General features: G+C 37.6%; 1 long non-coding RNA gene across 1 annotated transcript in view; it reads right to left on the reverse strand.

Annotated features, from left to right (window-relative positions):
* Positions 1-2,325: 2,325 nt before the first annotated feature.
* Positions 2,326-27,728, reverse strand: part of LOC307114271 — a 44,227-nt gene continuing 18,824 nt past the window's right edge. Inside the window, exons 2-3 of the long non-coding RNA XR_013814966.1 lie at positions 9,722-9,797; positions 2,326-2,457 (exon numbers count right to left, since the gene is read on the reverse strand). This is a non-coding gene — a long non-coding RNA (uncharacterized lncRNA). The remainder of the gene's footprint in view (positions 2,458-9,721; positions 9,798-27,728) is intronic.

Genomic DNA, 27,728 nt, shown 5'->3' on the forward strand with positions numbered 1-27,728 from the left:
AAGGCCCAGGGTGTGGGTCTTAGATGCAACACAAGCAGGAAGCTCACGCAGCGACAATTCACTCAGACTGGAAAATTCCACTGGATACAGAACTCTAGTTTGGTGTTTTCATTATTCTCAATAGTTAAGTATAGGGCATCCCAAAAATGTATACACACTTTGAATAATTATAAAGGCAATGCTTGTTAAAATATATTTCATTTTAAAAATTGAGCTGTCAGCTGTTAAAGTGTGTATACATTGTTTTTGGACACCCTGTATTTACTCCACTGTCTTCTTGCTTGCATATTTTCTGAAGAAAAGTCTGGTGTAACTCTTATTCTTGGTGTTTTGGGTTATGTTTTTCCCTATGGTTTCTTTAAAAAATTTCTCTTCGTCTTTGGTTTTATACAGTTTGCATGTGTTGGGTTTAGAGATAGATTTTTTTTTCTCTTAGTATTGATTCTGTTTGGTGTTCTCTGAACTTCCTGGATCTGTAGTTTCAGTCTGTCATTAATTTTGGAAAATACTCAGCCATTATTACTTCAATATTTCAGCTGTTCCTTTCTATGTTTCTTCTTCTTCTGGTATTCCTGTGGGTTTTGTTTGTTTGTTTGTTTGTTTGTTTGTTTTTGTATATCTTGAAATTGTCTCAGAGTTCTGGGATACTCTGTTCTATTAATTGATTTTTCAATTTGAGATTTTCTAATGGCATATCATCAAGATTATTGGTTTTTTCTTTAGCTCATTTCAGTCTCTTATAAGCCCATCAAAGGCATTATTCAGGTCTGTCATAGTGTTATTGTTTTTTATCTCTAGCTTTTACTTTTGATTCTCTACCGTAATTTCCATCTTTCTGATTATAGTACTTGTCTAATATTGCATGATGTCCACTCTTTTCCATTATATTCCTCAGCATATTATAGTAATTTTAAACTCACATTCTGGTTATTCCAAAATCTCTGCATATCTGATTTGCATTATTTTTCTTGTTCTTTCTTGTCAAACATAATTTGTTTTGTTTTGTTTTTATCTTTTAGTATGCCTTGTAAATATTTGTTCAAAGCTGGACATGACATATAGGTAAAAAGAAACTTGTGTGATTTTTTATGTTTATCTGATGTTTACTGATTGCTGTAGCTATAGATGTCCAAGGTATCAATTTCCTCTACTTTCGTTATTTTTATTTTCTGTAATTTTGGGGTTTTCCTACAGATTTTTTTTCTTAAATAAAGTCTGTTTCTGGACATTCTCTCAGCTTGAATCCACTGTTATTTTACTGGAGCCTTGTTGACATTGTGATAAATTCTGGAGGAAGTGGAAACATTCCATAATCCTCTGATTAAGTTGTAGTCCTTTAGTGATCTTGGACCACTGAGCTGTGACCTTCACAAGTACTTCTCAGCTTTTCTTCTCTTCCTGCACTTAGATGAGATAGGAAAGCTTGAGGGGTCTGGAGGTTGGTATCTACCTTTTCCTATGTGTTAGTCTCTTAAGTAGTTTTTCTTGAGGGAAGACTTTTGTTAATTAGGAAAAAAATGTTCTTGGAGTATTTTAAAATTGTTACTTTTCCCCTTGCACTGCAGGAAGTACATGAGCATTTTTCTCTGTTCCTTAGTCTGAGAAACTGGTGGGATTCCTGAAGATAAAATCATGATTGCTCAGTGGCCTTCTGAAGGCTAAACACCTAGGAGTATTAAACTCTCAAGCTAGTCTACAATGAACTTCCAATAATTTGTCAATTACAATTTCAATTTTCCTACCATTTTTCTGCTTCAGTTTGGGGGGATGGAAGTTTTCTCAATGACTATAGTTTTCTAAGGGATAAGAAACATTGACTTATAGTTTTCTTGGCTTTTCCTTGCTGTGAGAAAGGTTGTGGTGACCTCTAAACTCTACATATCAGAACAGAAACCAGAAGCATGAATTCTCACATTTCTGATCTGATGAAGTTGAAGAATAAAAAAAGGTCTAGTAAAAAGAGTTAATGTTCCCAAAGCAACATTTATAATGCCTGGCACATACTAAATACAAGAAGTTAACACAGTTATTTTCTTTAGTTATGTTGCTATGGTAAGAGACATTCAATAGGGAAGAGTACAAACTCGGTCTCTGCTTGGGTTTCAAGTGCATTTCTACCACTCCTTGGGTCATCACTATGCGGCTATTTAACTGTCCCATGCCCTAGTTTCCTATTGAATGATATGCGTGCCTGGCAAATGATAAGGTCTATATAAACATAAACTCTTATTATTAAAATACACGAATTTAATGAATGTCTTTGATATTTATTAGGACAATCATTTATACATCATTCCTTTACTTCAACAAACAAACGTAATGTAGGTTTACCATGTGCATGGAACTCTGCCGAGGCTGGGGGTGCACAGACATCCTCTCTGCCTGAGAAAACTCATCCGTGCTGAGGAGGCAGACTATAACTCGGGTTCATGTGATATGTGGTACATAACCAAATTACTGTACAAAGACAAGAAAAAAATAACCAATTGGTTCAGATAATCAAGGAGAACCTCACAAAGCCTCCACCAATGCCACAGAATGAGTGGCATTGACAAATGAGCGACATCTCTTCAAACGCATAAATGGAGATAGGACATGAATACACAGAACCCCTGGGGACAAGTTGAGAAGAAACCCCTGGATAAATCTCACAGTAGAGGGAAACAATATTGTTCCCAATAGCAATGGTACATAGTAATATGTGCTCATCCCACACAAAAAAGGCAGAAACTGTCTTTAAAATAAAAGAATAAACTGAAGTACTATAGGATGATATCAGTTAATCAGCTAGGAATTGAGGCTATACAATTCTGAATAACAAATGAGAGAAGCAAAAAGTTTGTGGGAAATGTAAACACAAAATAAACACTAAAATAGTGTAAAATATGTGTCAGGCACATTAGATAAACTTGAGAAATATTCATTCACTGAATCTCAATAGCAACTCTGTGAGGTAGGCACTTTTATTATTCCCACTTTGTCGATCATGAAGCACAGGCACAGAGAGGTTAAGTTATTATGTCTAAGGTCCCACAGCGATGAAGCGGTGAGGTCAGGATCTGAAGCCAGCAGTCTGACTCTAGAGCTTAACCTGTTTCATGCCTTAAAATATTCCTGGAAGTATGCAACATTAACCATCATTTAAGATATATCGCAGGGAGATGGCTAAATTAGGCACAGACTCATGAGGAAAGTGAGTTCAGCCATTCTGTAAGTTATGGATTAGGCAAATAGTTGGAAGACTTCCAAAAGCTTTAAAATGTTAAGTTTTTACAAAGTTAGCAGTATCTTTTCAAAAGTAGTTTTTCTTTATTTAACTTTCCTTTTTATCGTTTTTGTTCTTATCATTGTTCATTTCTGTAATCTTCAGAGGTTTGTTACCAACACTTTAGTTTATTTTAGGGGCAATATTTTTATATCTGAGACAACTGCAAGCTGTCAGTTGACATCAAATATAACAGATCTTATGTATTTGTGTTAGGCTACACATTGATATACATTTACAACCTGAGTACATAGAAGAAATGGACCTGTTAAAATGATCACATTGGTTCTGAGAAAAAAAGTAATTGTACTTCAGAGGAAAACAGCTGCTCCAACTGTGCTATTGTGTATCTGAGCTCTTTCCTGACAGCACTGTCATCATTCAGCAATAAACGCTTCAAATGCCCTGACATAAAAGGAGCAACTGCACATTTGGTGCAGTTAGAGGATTGCAGATGGCAAGATTTCATTCTTTATAGATGAGTAATATATATAGATATATGTACATGTATATCGATAGATACAGATATAGATGATATATCACCTCTTCTTCATTCATTCACACATCAATGGACACTTGGATTTCTTCCATATCTTGGCCATTGTAAAAAATGCTGCAATAAACATGAATGCGTATGTCTTTTCAAATTAGATAAATACCCAGAAGTGTAATTGATGAGTCCTTCTTAGTTTCTTGTGATGGGCTTTGTTTTAAAGTCTATTTTGTCTCACAGAAGTAGACACCAACTTTTTTTGTTTGTTTCTTTGTTTCCATTTGCATGAAATATAGTTTCTCTTCCCTTTGATCCGAAAAGGGTTTCTTGAAGGCAGGGTATGTATGGGTCTTGTTTCCTTATCTATTTAGCCACTCTGTGTCTTTTGTTTGCGGCATTTAATCCATTTACATTTAAAGTATTTATTGATAGGTATGTAGTTTTTGCCATTTTATTATTCATGTTGTTGATATTTTCTTTTTGTTTTTTCATCTTGTTAAAGAAGTCCATTTAACATTTCTTGAATGTTGATTTGGTGGTGACAAACTACCTTAGCTTTTTCTTGTCTGGGAAGGTCTTTATCTGCCCTTCAATTCTAAATGATAGCTTTGCTGAGTTGTGTAATTTTGGTTGCAGGTCCATGCTTGTCATCACTAAGAAAATACTGTGCCAATCCCTCTGGCCTGTAAAATTCAGCTGACAGCCTTATGGAAGTTCCCTTGTAGGTAACTAACTGCTTTTCTCTTGCTGCTTTTAGGATTCTCTCTTTGCCTTTAGCTTTGACATTTAAATTATGATGTGTCTTGGTGTGAGGCTCTTTGAATTAAGCTTGTTTGGAACTCTGTGCTTCCTGAACTTGTATGTTTACTTCCTTCACCAGGTTTGGGAAATTTTTGGTATTATTTCTTCAAATATGGTTTAAATTCCTTGCTCTTTCTCTCCTCCTTCTGTTACCCCTGTGATGTGAATGTTGGTATGCTTAAAGTCCCAGAGGTTCTTTAAATTATCTTCATTTTTGGATTATGTTTTCCTTTTTGCTGTTCTAATTGGAGGTTTCCTGCTACTTTGTCTTCCAAAATGCTGATTTGTTCCTCTACTTTGTCTATTCTTTAATGTAGTTTTCATTTTAGTTATTCTATTCTTTATTTCTGACTGGTTCTTTTTTATGTTTTTTATCTCCATTTTTATGTTTCCTATCTCTTTATTGTAATTCTCACTGAGACCAACAATTCTTCCCCTAAGTTAATTGACCATCCTTACAACCAGTGTTTTGAAATCTGCATCTGGTAGAATGCTTGTCTCCATTTCATTTAGTCTGATGTATTGTTCTGTTCTTTTATTTGAGATATGTTTCTCTGTCTCTTCATTTTGGCAACCTCCCTGTATGTTTCAATGCATTAGATAGAGCTCCTACATCTCTGGGGCTTGGTAGAGTTGCCTAAGCTAGTCGATGTCCTGTAGGGCCCAGTAGCACAGCCTCTCTGTTCACCAGAGCTGAACACTCCAGGTACACCCTCCCGTGTGGGCTGTGTATACCCTCCTGTTGTAGTTGAGCCTTGAGTTCTGTTGGCATGTCAATGGGAAGGAATGACCCTCATGCTGATTGGCTAGAAGGACTGGCCATGACTACAACAGAGAAACTGTTGTGTAGGGTCTGAGTCTACTGAACAAGATTCACTGAAGCATGGCTCTTGGGCCTGCTGAATATGCTCTTTGAGTGTGTTATATGTGGAACTGATGGGGTGGTATCTAGTAGAGTCTGAAGCTGGCCACCGGGTATGTTAATTCTTGAGCCTTTTGAGAGGGTCTCTAGGTGGACCAAGATCAGCCACTGCTTGGGCCCATCCTGGTATGAGCTACAAAGTGATCTACAGATAGTTGCCACTTGTGCTGGGCTAAGCTGCAAACTGTGGCTAGCAGCCACTGGTCTTAGACTTGAGGCTACTTAGAAAAATGTATCAAGCATACTGAGACACACCCTCCTTGCATGGGTTTGTGAAACTTTGGGAGATTTTAGAAAAGTCTGCAGCACAAAACAAGATGCGATGTTTGTATGGAAAAACCACTGGAAGCATCATAGGTTGGGCTCACAAATTGGGTGAGGTGAGGTGAACAGTCTTAGTTAAGTCAATGGAGATTCAGATATGGTGCCTGCCTACTCCTGCAGGCTGGGGGTGGGGCAAGAACTCGACCAAGGAACAATTACTTCTGCCTGCAATTCTGTCTAACATAAAGTTACCTCCCCCCAGCCCTCACCCTGAAGTCATACAATTCAGTTCCTCTTCTGTATATGCCTGTGTGCTTTTTGAGCTGCTGCCCCAGAGCAAGGCTAGTCTATCAGCAAGTAAGTCTGTGTGTGGTCCCTTTAAGAGGAACTGCCTGGGTCTCCAGCAGCCTTCTGTCTCACTCAGCCACAATCCCCAATGGTTTTCACAGCCAAAAGTTATGCTGACGTCTCTTTCCAGCATTGAAACCCTGAGGTAGGGAGCATGGTGTGGGGCCAATGCCCTTGTCTCCTCAGGGAGACCTCTGCAGCCAAGATATCCCTCAGGATTTTTAACTGCTCGTGTTGGTGTGGGACCAGCTTGTTCCATGTCTGCATCCCTCCTAACAGCCTTGACACGGCTTCTCTTGTACATCCTTAGTTATAGTACTCTGTTCAGTAAGATTGCAGACAGTTCTCAATGATAGTTATTATGTAGTTCAGCTGTAATTTTGATGTCTATGTTCTGGGGAGGAGGCAAGCACAGTTTTTACCTACTCCACACTCTCGACCCAAAATAAATGTTTTATCAATGCAGCCGGTGGCTCTCCCATCTCAAACATGCCTGAAAATACTGGGAATTTGATGAACAATTCTGGAGGCAAATGGGCCAACAGCAGCTGCATCCTGTGGATAGGTGCAATGTGTAACACAAAGAGGGGACCGACCATGAAAAGACTCATCAAAGTGCAAGGTCAGATGCCTCAAACATCCTCAAAGCACAGAAAAGCAGCAACAGCATTAAATTTACCTGTTCAAATATCACGTATTTCTATTACAGTGATTTTGTTCTGGCAATAAAAAAAAAATGCCCAGGAAGACAGAGCTGTCCTCTAGCCAAGCATGGAGGTCAGCAAGCACAAAGCAGTGGCAAGCAATGCAGCTAGGACATCTGCTCACACAATAGACCCAGTTTGCTCTTGCTCATGGGAAATTTTCCACTTGAGTATGAAGGCAATCTAGCTTTAAATATAGTCAAATGTGATCATGAATACACCACAGGGGAGGCATAAGTAAAATTCTACAGGTCAGGAGAGAGACTATAAAAACCCATTCATAGTGCATGCTAAGGCATGTAGTTTAAAAATATTTCTTATTTCAAAGTATCAGAAAATAGTAGGCTATGTGTTTTAAGACTGTTTACTATTCCTCCTCTTTGTCTTCTCTCAAAAGAATATCAATTCGGCTGAAACCGGTTTGGCTCAGTGGATAGAGCGTCAGCCTGCAGACTGAAGAGTCCCAGGTTCGATTCCGGTCAAGGGCATGTACCTTGGTTGCGGAAACATCCCCAGTAGGGGGTGTGCAAGAGGCAGCTGATGGATGTTTCTCTCTCATCGATGTTTCTAACCCTCTATCCCTCTCTCTTCCTCTCTGTAAAAAATCAATAAAATATATTTTTTTTTAAAAAAGAATATCAATTCGAATTTCTTGCTTCTCCATAAAGTATTTGAATTCTTAAAAAAAAAAAAAAAAGGAGGAAACGATATATACCTAAGAAGAGGGGAAAATGTTTGAAATTCATCCAGATATATTTCAATAAAAAATATTTATTCTTTGTGATTGTAGAAGAAGGTACTTTGAGGATGAAAACAGTCACTCTCAGATGAATTGTCATTACTCTCCTTACAAATGGATTTCTCTCTTTCTTCATTTATATGTCACCTTCCTTAGAACTCTGTCAGGACTTACAGTATAGGATACTTAGCACAATGATGAAGTGAAAGGATACGGAGCAGCATGTGATACTGGGAAAGTCTAAGTAGGTAATAAATGACCATCTCTTGCAGAGCAATAACATCTCCATTTATGGCTAGAACAGCATGATTTGGGTAGTTTCCACCTACATAGCTTGTTCCCTATCTCTATTTAGTTAACTCCTTCTTATGGGCTTCAAAATGAAAGGCTGAGAAACCAAGGAATCACGGGGTTTCAGGAAACAGCAATATCCATCAAGTTCGAATGGTTGGGGGAATGAGGAATAGATACAGAGGCAAGGAAAGGCAGTGGTAGAGAGAATAGGTCATTCTAGAGCACTCACCCCTGTTTCAATTTTAAAAATAGGTTATTTTCCTCTCTCTATTATCTATCAAGCTTCTCTATGGCATTTTAATTGAAGGAAAGGTATAACTCTATATAGGCCTCGTTATGAAAAATTATTCTAAAACATTGGCTATAACCCAGTATTTTTTTGGTGTACTAGAATGTGTTCTTGCTGCTTCCTAGAAAACTATGCATTAGAATTTTCTGTTTATTCAAATAATGAGAAAACAGTGTTTAATTTAATGATGAGGGAAAATGTACCTGGGTTCAGGTGGGTAGGAATCACAGTTTGTTGAGGAAAGAACAATAAATTTATTAGCAACCCATCACATATCACACAATATGGCTTCCATAGTCTAACAACATCTAATAATAAGAACAAATGTAGACCTAATTGTTTGTAATCTTAAATGTCATCATCTTTGCCATAATCTTTGAGAAGACAGTCAAGGAAATCCAATAACAAACTTTCTGCAAGGATGCATGGCGCCTTACAATTCTATGGTTTTTACAACACACAGATAAACATTCTGAAGAATTCTTGTCATTTCTGTATTACATTGAAATATGATTTAATAAAACAATATGTACATAATACACTTTTAAGTGTTAGCATCCATTTAAGCATAATAGATGGTAATGAGTTTTATGATTCTCACTAAAACCACTTTGGAAATCCCTGTTCTGCCAGAAAATAAAAACTGCGAAATACTGCAACAATTTATTAGGAAAGTAGATGTAGTGATTTTAAGCCAAAACTTTGGCAGCCAGGTTCTGGTCTTTAGAGCAAATACAGTTTGAATCCTTCCAAAAGGAACACTCATCTTAGCACCAATGTCACAGGCAATATTCATCTTCTAACTGATTTGACTACACTGACTCATGCTCATTTTCTCCAGTAATATTGAATTTCTTTTATAATTTCACACTTTCATCCTTTGTTCTGAATAAACAAAAGAGGATGCGATAGTCCCCTCGGCTCTACTGTTGGAAAGCATTTTAAGAAACACTTTGCCACCCTAGCCAGTTTGGCTCAGTGGATAGAGCCTCGGCCTGTGGACTGAAGGGTCCCAGGATCAATTTGGCTAACGGCACATGCCTGGGTTGTGGGCTCGATCCCTAGTAGGGAGCATACAGGAAGCAGCCGATCAATGATTCTCTCTCATCATTAATGTTTCTCTCTCTCTCTCTTCCTCTCCCTTCCTCTCTAAAATCAATGAAAATATATATATATTTTTAAAAGAAACACTTTGCTAGGGCTTCCCTTTCGATTATTACCTGTCTACCCTTTCTCCAATAGTTCAGCACTCACTCATGGAACGTTTATCATAAAGTAAGCTTTTGAAAATGGATTAATTTTCATTCCTCTGAATGATGCTCACTAAAGTAACAAAAAACTCAATATAGTTGTTTAAATAAATACGGTAGGAAGATATGTCCAAATACAGTCTAAATAATAAACACTGGCATGCATGTGAAATATTGCTACCCTCCCCACACCAGGAGATTTTTTTTAAGTTTGATATTGTTCTAGAACAGATAAAGAGGCTTCCTAAAGCTTAATATTGAAGAAAATTACTTGCTTATTAAAATGTAGAGAAAGAGGTATTTTTTTTCATTCATTTACTCACAACGGCATATTGAAAAGTAATAATCTTACTTGAGTGTAGGTAGAGCAGTATTTTGCTTTTATCAGAAGTCACTCCGCTGGCAATCACAACATTCTGGAGAATCGTCTAGATACAGAAAGCAAAAATAAAAAAGTCTTGCAAACATTCCACAGAGATGCAATACAATCTATACACTGAAATGTACCCATTTCATCCATAAGGAGACACACATCCCATTTACACTGATACCGCATTCAATTTTACCACATTTCTTGTCAATTTCTAGGAGTAACTCAAAACCTTGTGGATTATCAAGATAAAATAATATAATAAGTATTCCCTAAATGGCTAATGTCATAAAACTAACTTCTGCAGAACACAGTTTGGGAAAATTGGCTTTAAGAAAAAAGTACAAAAGGATATTAGATAACTTGCCCAAAATTGTATGTGCCAGTAGTTGCATTCAGATCTAAATTGCCAATACTTCAGCCTTGAGGATAATGCCAAGTTTAAATTATCAATAATATTTAAAAGCCTTCTTTGTGAGGAATCACCTCACGTTTTATGCCAAAAAGTGATTACTATTTTTAATGAGACATAGCTATTAACTCAGTTTTATACTGCAGGAGGGGGGCTGACCTCTATAAATCAAGGCTTGAGCAACAGATTGCTATTTCTAAAGGTTAAAATAATGTTTCTGCCTTTGCCACTTAATGTTTAATGATCACATCTATATAATCTATGTTATAAACTCAATTATAGTCTTGAAACTACTCTTATACTTTAATAAAATAATAACCAAGTGAGACATCGTATTTAAGAGAACGGTGGTTATCCAGAGAATTTCCAGAGGCACACAGCGGGCTGCATAGGAGGGAGGTACCTGTGCAAGTCATCAAAGACTCAGATCGGACTCAGTAAGCACATTCTAATTCTGACTCTGATTCAGATTTATTCAGCAGCCTATCAATATGGCCTTTTAATAAGCTCCCTGGAGAACTCTGAACCTTAGCCAAGTTGGGAACCCTGAACTAGAACATGAGCTTCTGGGCGGTGATAAAATAATTCAGGAATGGCTCTGAGATTCCTGACCCTTGGTGGACACTCTGTATTGTCCCCTTCTGTGACTGTGGGCTGAGCTTGTGGCTAGGATAAGGTCCCATTAAATGACAAAGGTGAAGGGATTTTGCAGCTGTAACCTCCCAAATCAGTTAATGTTGGGTAAACCAATTTGAGGGCGATTCTCTTGAGTAGCCAGACATGGTCAAGTGGGAGCTCTTACAAAGGGAAGGGAGATTCCAACTGAGACAGATGGTCCTGCTGGGTTTGAAGAAGCTGCTTTGTTGGGAGATGGCCACACATTTATGCCTTTAGAAAGCGCTGCTAGGAGATCAGAGCAACCAGTGGCCGGCATACAATACGAAAATGGGGAAATAAGTGTTACAAACACAAACAACCGGATTCCGCCAATGGCTTAAATGAACCTGAAGAAAGACCCCGAGCTCTGTAGGAGAACACAGCCTGGCCAGCACCGCAATCGCAGCCTTGGGACCCCTCCATGTGATTAAGGTTGCTTTTTTTAAAAAAAATATATATATTTTATTGATTTTTCACAGAGAGGGCGAGGGATAGAGAGCTAGAAACATCGATGAGAGAGAAACATCAACCAGCTGCCTCCTGCACACCCCCTACCGGGGATGTGCCCGCAACCAATGTACATGCCCTTGACCGGAATCGAACCTGGGACCTTTCAGTCCGCAGACCGACGCTCTATCCACTGAGCCAAACCGGTTTCGGCTAAGGTTGCTTTTAATGGGTAAGCTTAAGAATTCAGATTTAACGGGGGGAGGGGGGAGAGACTTAGGTAATACTTTAAACAATAAAGAATTTAAATTAAAAAAAAAGAATTCAGAATTATGTATCAATTAAGTGATGGGGAAAATTAAGGCATTCAGATGAAAGCAAAAGTTAAGGCAGTTTATTACTCCTAGATTCGCCCAGAACAAAATGATCAGAGGAGTACTGCAAAGTAAAATAAAAGAATGTTAGACAATACCTTGAAGTTATATAAAAATAAAATTCTCAATAAAGATAAATACATGGGCAATTATAAAAGTCTGTATTATTGCAACTACAGCGTATAACTCTATTTTTTGTTGTTTACATTATTTAAGAGACTAGTACATTTTTAAATTATTTGTCTAAAAGCTAGTATTATTGTAACTTTGGTCTATAACTCCACATTTTGTTTTTTTGCCTAATTTAAGAGGCTAATGCATTTAAAATAATTATTAGTTTATGTCTGGGGCATTGTATATGCAAAGATGTAATTTTGTGATATCAACAACCAAAAGTAGAAGAGGCAGAGGTATAAACAAGCAGATTTTTTGTTACTGAAGTTAAGTTAGTATAAATTCAAATTAGAGTGTCATAACTATAGAATGTTAAATGTGACCTCCATGCTAATCACAAATAAAATAGCTAGAGAATACACGTAAATGCTATGAAGAAAAACACTTAAATGTTTCACTAAAGAATATAAACTAAACACAAAAGCAGAAAGTAATGTAAGAAATGAGGGACAAAAAAATCCTACAAGGCATAAAGGAGTGGGCAAAAAGTAGAGTTACCATTGTTCTTTTGGAAAATAATACAATAATTAAAAAATAATAATATAAGAATAAACTATAAACCTATTTTGCCCACCCAAATATAGAAAAGGAACAAAAAATGATGAAAATAAATCTCTTCATAGTATTTACTTTAAATGCAAGTGAATCGAACTCTTCAATAAAAAGACAGAGATTGGCAGAAAAATTTTAAATGTCTAATTCAGCTCTGTGCTATCTACAAGAGACTAACGTAAGATCAAAAGACACAAAGAGCTAGAAAGTAAAGGGGTGAAAAAAAATTATACTATTATCAGAAAAAAATAGACACTTTTAAGTCAAAAAAGTTTACAACAAAGAAGCATTTGTTGCATTCAGTTTTCTATCCCACAGATGAGTGAAATAATATTGTGAGTGACTTTTTCTGTCTGACTTATTTTGCTTAGCATGGTATTCTCTTGCCTGACCTCTCCAGCTAGGACTTCCAGCACTGTGTTGAATACCAGTGGTGAGAGCGGACATCCTCATCCTGTTCCTCATTGTAGAGGTAAAGCTTGTAGCTTCTCATCATTGAGAATGATATTAGCTGACAGCTGGTCATACAAAGCCTTTATTGCCTTGAAATACTTTCCTTCTATACCCATTTCACTGATTATTTTAATCAAAAATACATGTTGTATTTTGTCAAATGCTTTTTCTGCATCTATTGATGTCATCATAAGATTTTCATCCTTTATTATTTTAAACTAGAGGCCTGATGCACGAAATTTGTGCAAGGGGCTTGGCCCTCGCAGCCCCAGCTTCATCCGGAAGGTTGTCTGGAAGGTTGTTCGGCTGTCCAGTCTAATTAGCATATTATACTTTTATTATTATAGATTAGTGTATTACATTGTTCAATTTGCATATGTTGAACCATCCTTGCGGCTCTAAAATAAACCCCACTGTATGGGGATGCATCATCTTTGTAATGTATTGTTGCATTTGATTTGCTAGTATTTTGTTTATAAATTTAGCATCTGTATATTTTATGTTTGATACTTAGCATGTCATATAATGGGCACTGAGCACAGCATACAGAGAACTTAGGACACCATAGATTAGGTATTTTGCATGCTGCATGGTGGCACACCACAGTAGAGTCTGGACACTTAGCACACTATTCAATGGTTACCTAGCATGCCACATGATGGGTATTTTGTGTGTCATACAAAGAACACTTAGCACACCTTAGCATACATACAAAGCACACTGTATGATGGGTAAGGAGGATACAGTACCCATACAATGGTACCATTCTGTTAGATCAAACATGAGCTCCACAATAGCAACTTTACACCTTATCTGTCTATCTACAGTATGTGCTACAGCAAGTAAATTAAAGAGTGGAATTGTTAGTATAATAGTTGTAAATTAAAAAATAAAACTTTATATTACTAGACACTAATTAAATATTTGAGTGATGACTGTATGACACACTTTGAAAAATAAAGACATAACCTGGTACCTAGTTAAGGAAACAAAAATAAATGAGAATGATACTCTATCAAATGGACCTTCTCCTTCAGTTTGCTTAATGCATTTTTCATAATAATAAGTAGGCCATTTTCAGATTGCTTGAAGAATGGGAAAACAAGAGATAATGACACCTATATTTAGAATTTCACACATAACTGATTCAAAGGAGAACTTAGATTCTTAGGATTTAATTTCACAGTTAAGGAAAGAAATTGGTTACTGAGTTCCTGACATTAAAGGTACATGTTCATTCACTAGTTCACTCACCATGCAAATGAGCAGTCTATATTTCACTTCTTATTCACATGATCTCTCTTAAGAATGCTAAGCCAAAACCAAAATGTGACCTTCCAAACAAGCAGTGGACTCTTGTATATTGATGACAGCTGTCTGAGCAACTTTCAGGGGTGAGGAAATCAGTAGATAGATAACTAGTTTTTAGTGTCATTTAGTATGAGATTGAACGCCATAAAAATAAGATAAAACTTACGTTCAATGCAGACAACTATATACAAGGAAGAATTAGTAATCCAGTTACAAATCCTTTGACAAAGAAAATACTTGAAAAATTCTGTGAAGTAACTTAATTCCATAGGAATAAATTTCATTTTCAGACTTTCTTCAACCTACCACTCCAATTTTAGCAATAATCTTACAACATAGAGGCCCAAATTCTTTAGGAATTGAACAACAAGTTTTAAAGAAGATATATGTGGAAAAACAAAAAATAGCTAATGCAATTCAAAAAGAACAAAACGAGAGAAACCAGTCTACCCAATTGCAAGAATTATTATGCACTAATCATGACTGGTGTTGGTAGAGGAATTAATATACAGATCACTGGAACTAAATACAGAATCCAGAAGTAGGTCCATTCAAGTATTGACAACTGATGTTTGACAATAGGAAAAAAAGCAATTCGATGGAGAAAGTATAATCTATATAATAAAGTATTAGAGCAGTGGTCGGCAAACTCATTAGTCAACAGAGCCAAATATCAACAGTACAACAATTGAAATTTCCTTTGAGAGCCAAATTTGTTAAACTTAAACTTCTTCTAACGCCACTTCTTCAAAATAGACTCGCCCAGGCTGTGGTATTTTGTGGAAGAGCCACATTCAAGGGGCCAAAGAGCCGCATGTGGCTCGTGAGCCACAGTTTGCCGACCACGGGATTAGAGCAATTGGAACATTCATAGGCAAAAGTATGAACCAGTAACTGAACTTTACCCATATACAAAAAAATAATTCAAACTGAATTATAGATTACAATGTAAAAATATAAATATATGTTTTAAAATAAAACTTAATAGAAAAACCTAGGGTTTTGAGGGAACTACAACTAGGTAAAGTCTTAGACGTAAAACCAAAAGCGCACACATAAAAGAAAAAAAATGTGACAAATTGGAATTCATAAATTTTTAAAAACTTGGTTCTACAAAAGATCATGTTTAAGGATCAAAATACAAGCTATAGACATAAAGAAAATATTTGCAAGTCACACATTTGTGAAAACACTTGTTATTTATAACCTATAAAAATCTTAAACTTTTAAAAATCCAATTAGAAAATGGGCAAATTACATGAATTAGACTTTTCACTAAAGAGAATATATAGATAAAAAATAAGCAGATGAAAATATATTCAACATCTCTATTGAATAGGGAAGTAAATGAAAATTAAGAGCACAATGAGATATCATGACACATTTAGTTATTGCAATAGCTAAAATTAAAAAAAAATTTTAAACATATATGTAAAATTCTGACATGAACTTTGAGAAACTGAATTTCTCAAGAATTTAAAATGGTGCAGTCACTATGAAAATATTTTGCCAATTTCTTTTTTTTTTTCTTCAATTTTTTTTATTAAGGTATTATATGTGTACATATCTTACCATTGCCCTCCCCACACCCCCCTCCCATATATGCCCCCACCCCCCAGAGTTTTGCATCCATTGGTTATGCTTATATGCATGCATACAAGTCCTTTGATTGATCTCTTATCTCCCCCACCTCTCCCTAACCTTCCCCTTGTAATTTGACAGTCTGTTTGATGCTTTACTGTCTCTGTATCTATCTTTTTGTTCAAGATTATAATGTTCTTTATTATCCATAAATGAGTGAGATCATGTGGTATTTTTCTTTCATTGACTGACTTATTTCACTTAACATAATGTTCTCCAATTCCTCCCAGGTTGCTGCAAATGATGAGAATTCCTTCTTTTTTATGGCAGCATAGTATTCCATTGTGTAGATGTACCACAGTTTTCTGATCCAGTCATCTGCTGACGGGCACCTAGGCTGTTTCCAAATCTTAGCTATGGTGAATTGCGCTGCTATGAACATAGGGGTGCATATATCCTTTCTAATTGGTGTTTCTAGTTTCTTCGGATATATTCCCAGGAGTGGGATTACTGGGTCAAATGGGAGTTCCATTTTCAGTTTTTTGAGGAAACTCCATACTGTTCTCCACAGTGGCTGCACCAGTCTGCAATCCCACCAGCAGTGCACGAGGGTTCCTTTTTCTCCGCATCCTCGCCAACACTTGTCGTTTGTTGATTTGTTGATGATAGCCATTCTGACAGGTGTGAGATGGTACCGCATTGTTGTTTTGATTTGCATCTCTCGGATAATTAGTGACGTTGAGCATGTTTTCATGTGTCTCTTGGCCTTCCTTCTGTCTTCTTTTGAAAAGATTCTATTTAGGTCTGTTGCCCATTTTTTTATTGGATCATTTATCTTCCTTTTATTAAGTTGTATAAGCTGCCTGTAGATGTTGGAGATTAAACCTTTATCAGTGATGCCATTTGCAAATATGTTCTCCCATGCAGTGGGCCTTCTTGTTGTTTTGTTGATGGTTTCTTTTGCTGTGAAAAAGCTTTTTATTTTGATGTAGTCCCATTTGTTAATTTTCTCTTTAGCTTCCATTGCCCTAGGGGCAGTGTCAGTGAAGAATTTCTTTTGGCATATGTCTGACACTTTGCTGCCTGTGGATTGCTCTAGTATTTTTATGGTTTCCCGTCTTATGTTTAAGTCCTGTATCCATTTTGAGTTTATTTTTGTGTATGGCGTAAGTTGGTGATCAAGCTTCATTTTTTTGCATGTATCTGTCCAATTTTCCCAACACCATTTATTGAAGAGACTGTCTTTATTCCATTGTATGTTCGTGCCTCCTTTGTCAAATATTAATTGAGCATAGTGGTTTGGGTCAATATCTGGATTCTCTATTCTGTTCCATTGATCTATATGTCTGTTCTTGTGCCAGTACCAGGCTGTTTTGAGAACAGTGGCTTTGTAATACAGCTTGAAATCTGGTATTGAGATCCCTCCTACTTTATTCTTCTTTCTCAGGATTGCTGTGGCTATTCGGGGTCTTTTTTTATTCCAGATGAATTTTTGGAGAGTTCTTTCAAGGTCTGTGAAATATGCCGTTGGTATTTTAATGGGGAGTGCATTGAATCTATAGATTGCTTTGGGTAGTATGGACATTTTAATGATGTTGATTCTACCAATCCATGAACATGGTATGTTCTTCCATCTGTTTACGTCTTCCTCTATCTCTTTTTTCAGTGTCCTGTAGTTTTCCGTGTATAGGTCTTTTACCTCCTTAGTTAAGTTTATTCCTAGGTATCTTAATTTTTTTGGTGCGATGGTAAATGGGATTGCCTTTTTAGTCTCTCTGTCTGTAAGTTCACTATTGGTGTATAGAAAGGCCATAGATTTCTTGGTGTTAATTTTGTATCCTGCTACATTGCCGAATTCATTTATTTTACCAATTTCTTAAAAATATATAAATATACTAGCGGCCCAGTGCACAAAATTTATGCATGGGAAGGGTCCCTAGGCCTGGCCGGTGATCAGGGCCAATGGGGACAGCCGGGGGCCTTCCTTCATTCCACGTCGCCCCCTGATGGTCAGTGCACATCATAGCGAGTGGTCAAACTCCCAGTCAGTCGAACTCCCAAGGGGACAATTTGCATATTAGCCTTTTATTGTACAGGATAAGTGTGCAACTGCCATATGACCCAGCAATCGCACAGGTGGGCATTTATGCCAGGGAAATGAAACTTCATGCTCACACAAATATGTGTACACAGTTGTTCATAATAGTTTTATTTGTAATAGCCAAAAACTAGAAACAACCCAATGCCTCTCAAAAGCTAAATGGTTAGCACACTGTGGTACATCTATACCATGGACTCTTACTCAACAATAAAAACGAATCAACTGTTGATAACCATACAAACTTTGATGGATCTCAAGGTCATTGTGCTGAATGCAGAAAGCTAACTTCTAATGTCACATATGATAGGTTTCCAGGCATATAATATTCTTGAAATGACAAAATTATACAGATAGAGAATAGACTGCTGTTAGAGTTACAGGAAAAGTATAACTACATATGATAAAATTTATAATAAATGGAAAGTATATATTGTTAGTGATTTATGTATTTATATATAATATTGGTAGTGATGGAATAGTACTGTGTTTTGATTGTGGTGGTGATAATAGGCATCTATACATATAATAAAATGACATAGAGCTATATACACACAATGTACCAATGTCAGTTTTCTACTTTCAATATTGTATCCTAATTATGCACAAAATAACCACAGGGGAAAACTGGATGAAGGGTTAACTGGATGTCTCTGTACTATCTCTGCAACTTTCAGTAAATGTACATTTATTTCAAAATGAAAAGTGTCAAAAATTATTCATCCACTCAGAGAATGGGTGAATTCAGAGACGAGGGTCTCAGGACAAAAATCAAAATTATTCTCCACTCTGAGCACCTGCTATATACAATGAATTGTGCTGCATGGCATTACAGCTTATTTAGGCTGCTGTAACTTTCAGCCTCAATAACGGTGAGAAAATAACTTTCTACTTTTTTAAACCATCCAGTTTCCATATGACCTTGCACCACCCCCTCCCGGCCAGGCCTTCTGCACTATTGTCTGTGTCCATGGGTTTTTTAATGAAGATGTTAATCACCTTCTTTGGGGATTTCTTAATTTGGACCATTTTCCTATTTGTGCTTTTGTGTTCCTGTTGAACCACGCTTAAGCTCGCCGGTTTCACTCCTGTGCCACCCTCTGCACTTGGGATGCGGTGGTCTCCAGCCCAAGAATGCGGGCACTGGGTTCTCTTCCTTATGAAGGTAATTGGTCGACAGCTACTTCAAATCTTTAACCTTCAGCTCATTATCCATTCCCTTGAACCAGATTAACTAACTGACTAGCCAGACAAGTGCATTACAATTAAAGCGGGGAAAATTAATTAGGCTATTATGCATATACACATGCAAGTCCAAGAAGATGTAGAATTCAGATAGCAAAGCTTTTCTAGAACAAGAGGCCTAAAACTCTACACATGCTCAAAGACATTTTTTTTCAATATATTTTTATTGATTTCAGAGAGGAAGGGAGAGGGAGAGAGATAGAAACATCAGTGATGAGAGAGAATCATTGATTGATTGCCTCCTGCACACCCCCCACTAGGGATCAAACCCGCAACCCTGGCATGTGCCCTTGACCTTCAGTCCGCAGGCCAACGCTCTATCCACTGAGCCAAACAAGCTAGGGCTCAAAGACATTTTTAATCCTACAAATAAAACAAAATTATTATGGCATACACACACACACACACACACACACACACACACACACACACACGCACATATACATGGACTGAAAAAATAATCTAAAATCTGGACTTGTTAACAATATAATACCACTTTTATACTATATCATAAGCATAATGCATGTTTATCAAAAACAGTAGACAAGTGATCAAAGAAAGATTTTACAAATAAACATTTGGACTTTTTTTTTTTTTGCAGTAGGGAACAATTTTAGATAATTTATGCTCTTCTGCAACTCATTTGTATTCTAGTCTAAATATACATCAGCCTAAATGGTTGACAAAATCTGGGCCAGAAACCTAAATACAGAGCTCCGGAGAGGACTGCTGGCTGGGTGCAAGCTCATTTATGTAACCACCAGTCTAACATTTTATCAAGGTGGGGAATCGTATAATTTGCTTCCCTGTAGCCTGTGGGATGCACTCTGTACACCAACATGTAACAATGAAAGAAAAAAATAGCAATGTAGCCATTAGGAAGTGTGGTGTGTTTTTTAAGGCAACGTGAAAGCAAAGTTTTAGAGTGGTTCTGATGTTTTTTTCCTTCCTGATGGATAGCAGACAAGTTCAATTCTTTCCCAGCTTAAATAAAACGTTCCCTTTACTATTCTTCTACTTTTAGTCATGCTGATTTTTCCACTAATGGCCAAATTTCTTAGACTGCTGCTGAGATAGTTTTCCTACCATCTATTTACAGAAAACATGAACTAATTGAAGACTTTTTTCATTGCTGTCAGTCCAATCACATTGATTATGTACCTACCTCCCATTAGAAAAATTCTAAATATTCCCTTAATCTGGAGATCTTGGAGTTCCATCTTTGGCTTCTCGCTAGCATGTGTGCTGTGTGAGAATGAATAAAAGATCAAGATCTACCCCCATTAACCCTTCACTTCACCAGGAACTGCAAGTTGTAAATGGTTTCCAATGGGTGACATGGACGCCATTCCTGAACTCTATATATGCTCTGACACCATAACTCTTCCTGAAAACACAGACAGTAAACAGTAAATAGTCCTGAACAGGTTTAAAAAAATCTTTTTAATGAAAACAACAACAAATCACACTTCCAGGCAGGCTAGAGGTAATCTATTACTCTAGTCCACTTAATTAAATCCAGTTTCAGACAATTTAATTCAATACACGTTTAAGGTATTGACCAAGTTGCAGGCTGCCTTGGAGGAGACCCATCAGTGCTGGAAGGGACATGCAGCTCTCAGGGATTTGTTTATCTGTCTTGCTTTAGTGTCTCTGGCTTCCCAGGGCTTGACGACAATTGCTATTGTCCTATACTACCGGGCTAAGTAAGTGATTCCGATGGCAGTATTGGACTTTGACCCAGCTGCCTAGGCAAAGCCTGCCCTGGACCATTCTCCACCCATCTTGACACAAAATTGGGTGTTTTACTCACTGGAACCACAAGCATTTTGTACAAATTCCAGAATAAATGTCTACTGGAACTTAGCATTTCCCAATTTTTGTGAAGTGACGTGGCCTGTAGATAAAATCCATGGGGCAGAAGAGAGGCTAGACTTGAGCAGTTGTATTATCTCCATTAAAACTACTTATTATGCCAAAGCTTTGTATACAGTGTTACCTTTAACCCTTATAAAAATCATTAATGGTAGATGCATATTACTGTAATATGAGATAAAAAATTAAGATTAAGTGAAATAAGCCAGTCAGAGAAAGATAAATATCACATGATCTCATTCATTTATGGAATATAATGAACAACATAAACTGATGAACAAAAACAGTTCCAGAGACAGAGAAACATCGATCAGACCATCAAACCTTAAAGGGAAGGTAGGGGAGGGTGGGGGTAAGGAGGAGAGATCAACCAAAGGACTTGTATGCATGCATATAAGCCTAACCAATGGTCACAGACAACAGGGGGGTAAGGGCATGAGTTGGGTGATGGGGAGGGGGGGCAGTAATGGGGGAATAAGGACAGACATGTAACACCTTAATCAATAAAGAAATTAAAGAAAAAGATTAAAAGACATTAAATAATGACCTAAGGATCACATGATCTCAATATATATGCTGCTAATCACTACCATAATATATATGTACACTTTTGCAAATTTTGAAAATCAAACAGGAATAAAAATCCCAACATAATTTTGGCTCTTTGGCAAAATCTTTTAAGTGGAGCAATAACTCTAGGCCACCCATAATGAAATTAACCTCACCAAATTACCTGGAGGAGGACCAAACTCTGGGGAACAGGATGGAGACTCGTGAGAGCAATGACTTAATTCTAACTGAAAATGCCAAGAGAGCAAGCAATTTAATTTGGGTGTTTTCCAGAAGGAAAATGACCAAATCATTTTTATTCCTCCTGGAGGCATTAGCACAAGTTTCTAATATATACAAGGACAGCTCCTCCTGTGGGAAATAAAAGTAAAATATCAAGAAATTCTAGCAATAAATATAGCTATCTTCTAAATAGAATTTTCTTTCAAGAGGAAAAAGTAGATTTCACACAACAAGCCTTCATTTTAATTAAAGCAAGACAAATAAACATTTCCATGATAATATTTTGAAATGTATTGTTTTATTATTGAATCTAAATTTTAATTTTAAATTGAATCAAATAAAATTATTTTTAGTTCAGGTACTTAATGAAAACATGGAAATTGTTGCTAGATTCGATGAACATTTTTCCTAAAGCGTATGTTTTTTTCCATAAAACTACTGCAATTGTTTGTGGGTGGGGGGGAAATTAATATTAATTAACATTTAGACTTTAAGTAATACAAAGAAATAATTTTTTGCCCTAGATTTTAAATAAATATAAAATGCCATTGCCTTTTTTACATAAAGCTTTATTTATATACTAGAGGCCTGGTGCATGAAATTCATGCACGGGTAGAGTCCCTAGGCCTGGCTGGTGATCAGAGTCAATTGGGACCTTCCGGCTGCCGGCTGGGGCCTTCATTCGTTCCGAGCCTCCCCTGGTGGGCACAGTGAGCGATTGAACTCCCGGTCTCCTGGTCAAACTCTCGAGGGGACACTTTGCATATTAGCCTTTTATATATATAGATAATTCATATACCATTAAATTCACCTTTTAAATTGTATTTGGTAGTTTTTAATATAGTCACAGATTTGTGCAATCATTGCCACAATTTAATTTTAGAACATTCTCATCAGTCCATCATCATCATCATCATCACCTGTTTAATCCCTTGCTATCTGTAACTAGATCTATTACAATCAGCAGTAGAAAACTAGCCATTTATGTGTAGCCTATCAAAATTTTCTTAGTGCAAGTCCATCACTCCCGTAGGTGTAAAAAAATATTCAAAGAAAAGTCTGCTAATGATAGAAAACCCATGCCATTTTAATACATGTGGGAGAGCAGTCAAAATCTTAAAGAATTCCATTAGCAGTGATGAGGTAGTCTTTACCTCAGGTTTTTAATGTATCACTATTACAGTTGCAAACCAGATATTCAACAACCACAACAAAACAGTGTGTGGCCCTAGACATTTCATTAAAAGCAGACTGATTAAGTGTTTCCTGTTTTAACTAAAAATAAAAGTCAGAAATTCCATGTCCTACCCTCCTTTATTTGCAATTAACTTCAACTTGTGTCAGTGAATAATGTACATATAAACTCTAATTTATATAAATGTTGGTGCTAATGTGTCTGGCTAATACTTCATATACCACTGATGACTACAATATGTATTAAATAAATGTCTAAAACTTTAAGATTATACTGGGCATAATTCCATTATCATGAAGATTCCTACGATAATTTTAAAAACTTGATTACCTCAAAGACATCACTAATGAATACTTATTGCTTAATGGCACTGGATAAATAAAAAAATGCTGGTCAAAAGGGGAAAAATAAAAATATAATAATAATTTTTAAAAGAAGAAGTCTAATTTGTTTTGACAAACATAATTGTGCATCTTCCTTATGCCAGAGTTGTGCCAGGATTGAAAATGGCAAATGTGAGTAGGACACGTCTATACCAGAGTTTTGTCACCTGGAGAGAAAGACAAAAGAACCAAACCCCATTGTAACTAAGTATACTAGTCAAGGTTCTCCAGAGAAACAGAACCAATAGAATCTGGAGAGAGAGAGAGAGAGAGAGAGAGAGAGAGAGAGAGAGAGAGAGAGAGAGAGAGAGAGAGAGAGAGAGAAAGAAGAAGAAGAAGAAGAAGAAGAAGAAGAAGAAGAAGAAGAAGAAGAAGAAGAAGAAGAAGAAGAAGAAGAAGAAGAAGGAGGAGGAGGAGGAGGAGGGGGAGGAAGAGGAGGAGGGGAGGGGAGGGGAGGGGAGGGGAGGGGAGGGGAGGGGAGGGGAGGGGAGGGGAGGGGAGGGGAGAGGAGAGGAGAGGAGAGGAGAGGAGAGGAGAGGAGAGGAGAGGAGAGGAGAGGAGAGGAGAGGAGAGAGAGAGGAGAGGAGAGGAGAGGAGAGGAGAGGAGAGGGAGAACGAGAACACATAGAGAGAGGAAGAGGGAAGAGAGAGATTGTGGAGTCTGGCAAGTCTAAAGTCTGCAGGAGAGGCCAGAAAGCCAGAGACCCAGGGAAAGGCAGGTGCTGTAGTGGGACTCTAAAGTTAGTTGGCTGGCAGATCTCCCTCTTGCTCAAGTAAGGTTGGTCTTTTTCTATGAAGGCCTTCAAATAATCGGATGGATGCACCTACGTTATAGAGGGCAATCTGCTTTACTCAAAGTCTACTGATTTAAATGTTAATCTCATGTACAAATACCTTTACAGAAACATCCAGAATAATATTTGCCCAATTATCTGGGGACTTTGGGCCTGAAACACAAAATGAAAATCACATGGAAGACCTACTATGAAAAAAGCATGGTGAAATGTGTGAAGTGCAGGTTCAAGGAAACTTGTGTTAGGTTGAAAATAAATTGTGGGAATTTAACAGATTTGAGTCAAACCATTTTTATCATTTTGAGTTTTAGAAATAAGTTTTAAAAGTAAGACATTCGTGGGGTGACCAAGCAAAATTCTTTCCAATTGGAAAGATTTACAATGACATGTTTTGTCATGTCATCTATGGAAAAACAGGATAAAATGAACTCTCTACAAGGTCCTATTTTTAACAGGTTTTAGAACTCACTGAAATAAATTGGGACCTATTTATAGCACGGATTCCAGCTCAAATAGTCATCCAAAGGTCCAATACAAAACCCAGTAATATAGAGTATATGAAACCCAACTTATAAGCAGTAGACCTGAATTCTGCCTGGCTTACAGAACTGAAAGAGACAAAGTATAGAGGCAATGCCTGCTTGGTTAGGAATGTTCCCCACAGGTAAAGAAGCAAGGCAAATGACCCTTAATTTTTTTGGAAAATATTTAAAAAGAAACTCTATTGCATTGGAATAGCAACATAAATCAAGTCCTTATAAACTATCACTCAAAAAAGATAATAGAATTGTGAAACTAGTATGCAAATGAATACTGAAAATCCAAGATATGAATCAAATAAGGACAGGCCTGCCAAGGTAAGAATTGGGCAAGGTGCCAAAAACCACTTTCAAACAATAGCAGCTAATCTATTATGTTTTGATTCCTGGAAGGGTGTTTGCAGAGAAATGCTCAAACAGCAAGTGTTGCGGGCACACGCCTTCAGCCTCTTTGCATCCTGAGATAGGCAAAGCCAAGGAGGTAAAAATGGTTAAGAACGGACCGGGCTTGCTAATTTGGGGTTGGGTACGTTATTCATCCATTTAGATTTTACTCACTCATCCTCTCATATAATCTTTTAATTCATCTGTTTCATTTTTACCTACTACAAGTATGGTAGGTGCTGCAATAAAAGCACGAAAAATCAGCAGCTCCATGTGTGATGCGGTCTCTGGCCCAAGCCCTACCTACCCAGGGTCCTTGGAACCCCAGGTGTACCTCTGCTCCTATCAGACCAGCCTTCTTCCCGCCAGGACACTGCCTGCATCATCACAACACACAGCCCAAGAATCCTGTCCTCAGAACCTCGCCCAGCTACTTGAGAGCCCCAGGATGAGCCTCACCAGCATCTAATTCTTGCTGAAGTCATGTCCCATCTGCCATATCCACCTACCAAGATATTGCTTCATGTCTGATCATTGAGGCTAGCTCTGCACGTCCTGTAGCTAGATGCCCTCAGTGCCATCCCCATCCTGTGTGTCTTTCTTCCATTGGACCTCTGATCTCAACACCACCACCAAAGGGGTTCCCATTTGCTTCTGCATATGCCCTTTACAAGAGCTGGCTAAACAGAGCCTCCGAGAGGGCCAGAGAAATAGAGGGGAGGCGGGTGTTTGTCCAGCTGCCATTGGTGTGCTTTGCCTGCAATCCTCAGATTCCCTCAAATCCCATTTCAAACTGTTTCGTCAAATGAGTAGAAACAATGTCATTTTCCCCTACATGTTGATAGAAAAAAAAAAAAAGAATCAAGAATTGAGCTTGGTAGTAATTAAATGTGAGATTCCAACAAGCGATTGGATTCTCCTTGGCCTCAGCATTTTCTTCCATTAGAAGATGATAGGGGTTCCAGGCTCATGAGATAAATGTGAGTGAGCTGAGTGATCCACAGCAAAAAGCACTGCCACAGGGAGATGATGACTCAGCATCAGAGTCCAATCCATGGGAGCTATTAGTGTGGCTTTCTTTTACGCAGCATGGGCCAATTGTATTATAATAACTTATGACAGAACGTCTTACTCCAAGAAAGCCCACTGAAAGAATGTCACTAGAAGTGAGGTAGGTATTCTTTATCTCAGATTTTTCATGTACCAGGATAACAGTTACAAACACAGACCTTCAGCAAAAGTAAAGGACAATGTGGAAAATTCCATTTCAGGAAGAAAGTGGGTCAGGATGCAGGAATGACAAGTGGCACTAAAGGGATCCATGTTTCTACCCAGTAGAAAGCACCAGCCACATGAGTTCCCACAGCCAAAAGTTTTCTACTCACGTGGAACCTGAGCCTATGAAAGACAGTGAGGGATGGGCTTCTTTGTAGAGGAAAGATCTTCCTTTTTTACTGTTGATAATGCTGGTAAATCTTAAGTACAATATTTAATGTTCATGTTGCTGAAAACTGCTGTTGCCTTGCAGACAATAGAGGATAGAAATTTCTTTTAAAAGGGATATCGCTCTGAAGGTGGGAGAAGAAAGGCCAGCTGTGTTTTTAAAGCAGAGACTGCAGAAAACAGGAACCTTACAACCCCGTGTAACTAACCCCGTATAACAGTAGGCCAGCTTCCTACTTCTGCAGTTAATTTCTTCTTGAGCAAACCATCAGCTAACATTATAAGAAATGACAGTCCTGATAACATAGAAAAACAGTTTCCAAGATGATCTTTTTTAAACATTTTTTTTAAAATACACCATTTGCAACAGCATGGATGGACATGGAGAGCATGATGCTAGGCGAAATAAGCCAGTCGGAGAAAGATAAATATCACATGATCTCCCTCATTTATGGAATATAATGAACAACATAAACTGATGAACAAAATAGAGCCAGAGACAAAGAAGCATTGAACAGTCTGTCAAACTTCAGAGGGAAGGCAGGGGAGGTTTGGGGGGCGGGGGGGGGGGGTGGCGGGGCGGGCGGTAAGAGATCAACCAAAGGACTTGTATCCATGCATATAAGCATAACCAATGGACATAGACTTAAGTAAGGGGGTGAGGGCATGTGCTGGGGGTGGGGGTGGCCAGAGAGAGGTCAATGGGGGAAAAAGGAGACATATGTAATACTATATGTAATACTTTAAACAATAAAGAATTTAAAATAAAATAAAATATGAATTTCTGAGATCAAAAAAAAATGTTTTTATTCATTTGAGAGAGAAAGGGAGATAGAGAGATAGAAACATCCATGAGAGAGAAACATCAAGATGGATGGGCGGCCTCCTGCATGCCCCCTGCTGGGGATGGAGCCCACAACTTGGGCATGTGCCCTGACCTGGAATCAAACCACGACCTCCAGGTTCATGGGTGGACACTCAACCATTAAGCCACAATGGCCAGGCCCAAGATGGTCTTTTAATAAAAGTATATTTTCCTATACATGCAACCCTTTCCCTTTCACATAGCGCTGTTTCTGTTAAAGCTCCTAGCCAAATGCAGACTACAGATCCTCCACATTTCCCTAATTGAAATCTTCCTCTTTCTATCCAGAAATGGAAGAGCCATTTTCTTATTGCATCCCACACAGGGTGAGGGAGATCAGTTAAACTCTGGTTGAAACAGTACTTGCACTTTTATGAAGGCCGCTTTGTAGACCCAAATGGAGAAATATTTCTCT

The sequence above is a fragment of the Cnephaeus nilssonii genome (assembly GCF_951640355.1).
Source record: "Cnephaeus nilssonii genome assembly, chromosome: 18".
Classification (NCBI taxonomy): Eukaryota; Metazoa; Chordata; class Mammalia; order Chiroptera; family Vespertilionidae; genus Cnephaeus; species Cnephaeus nilssonii.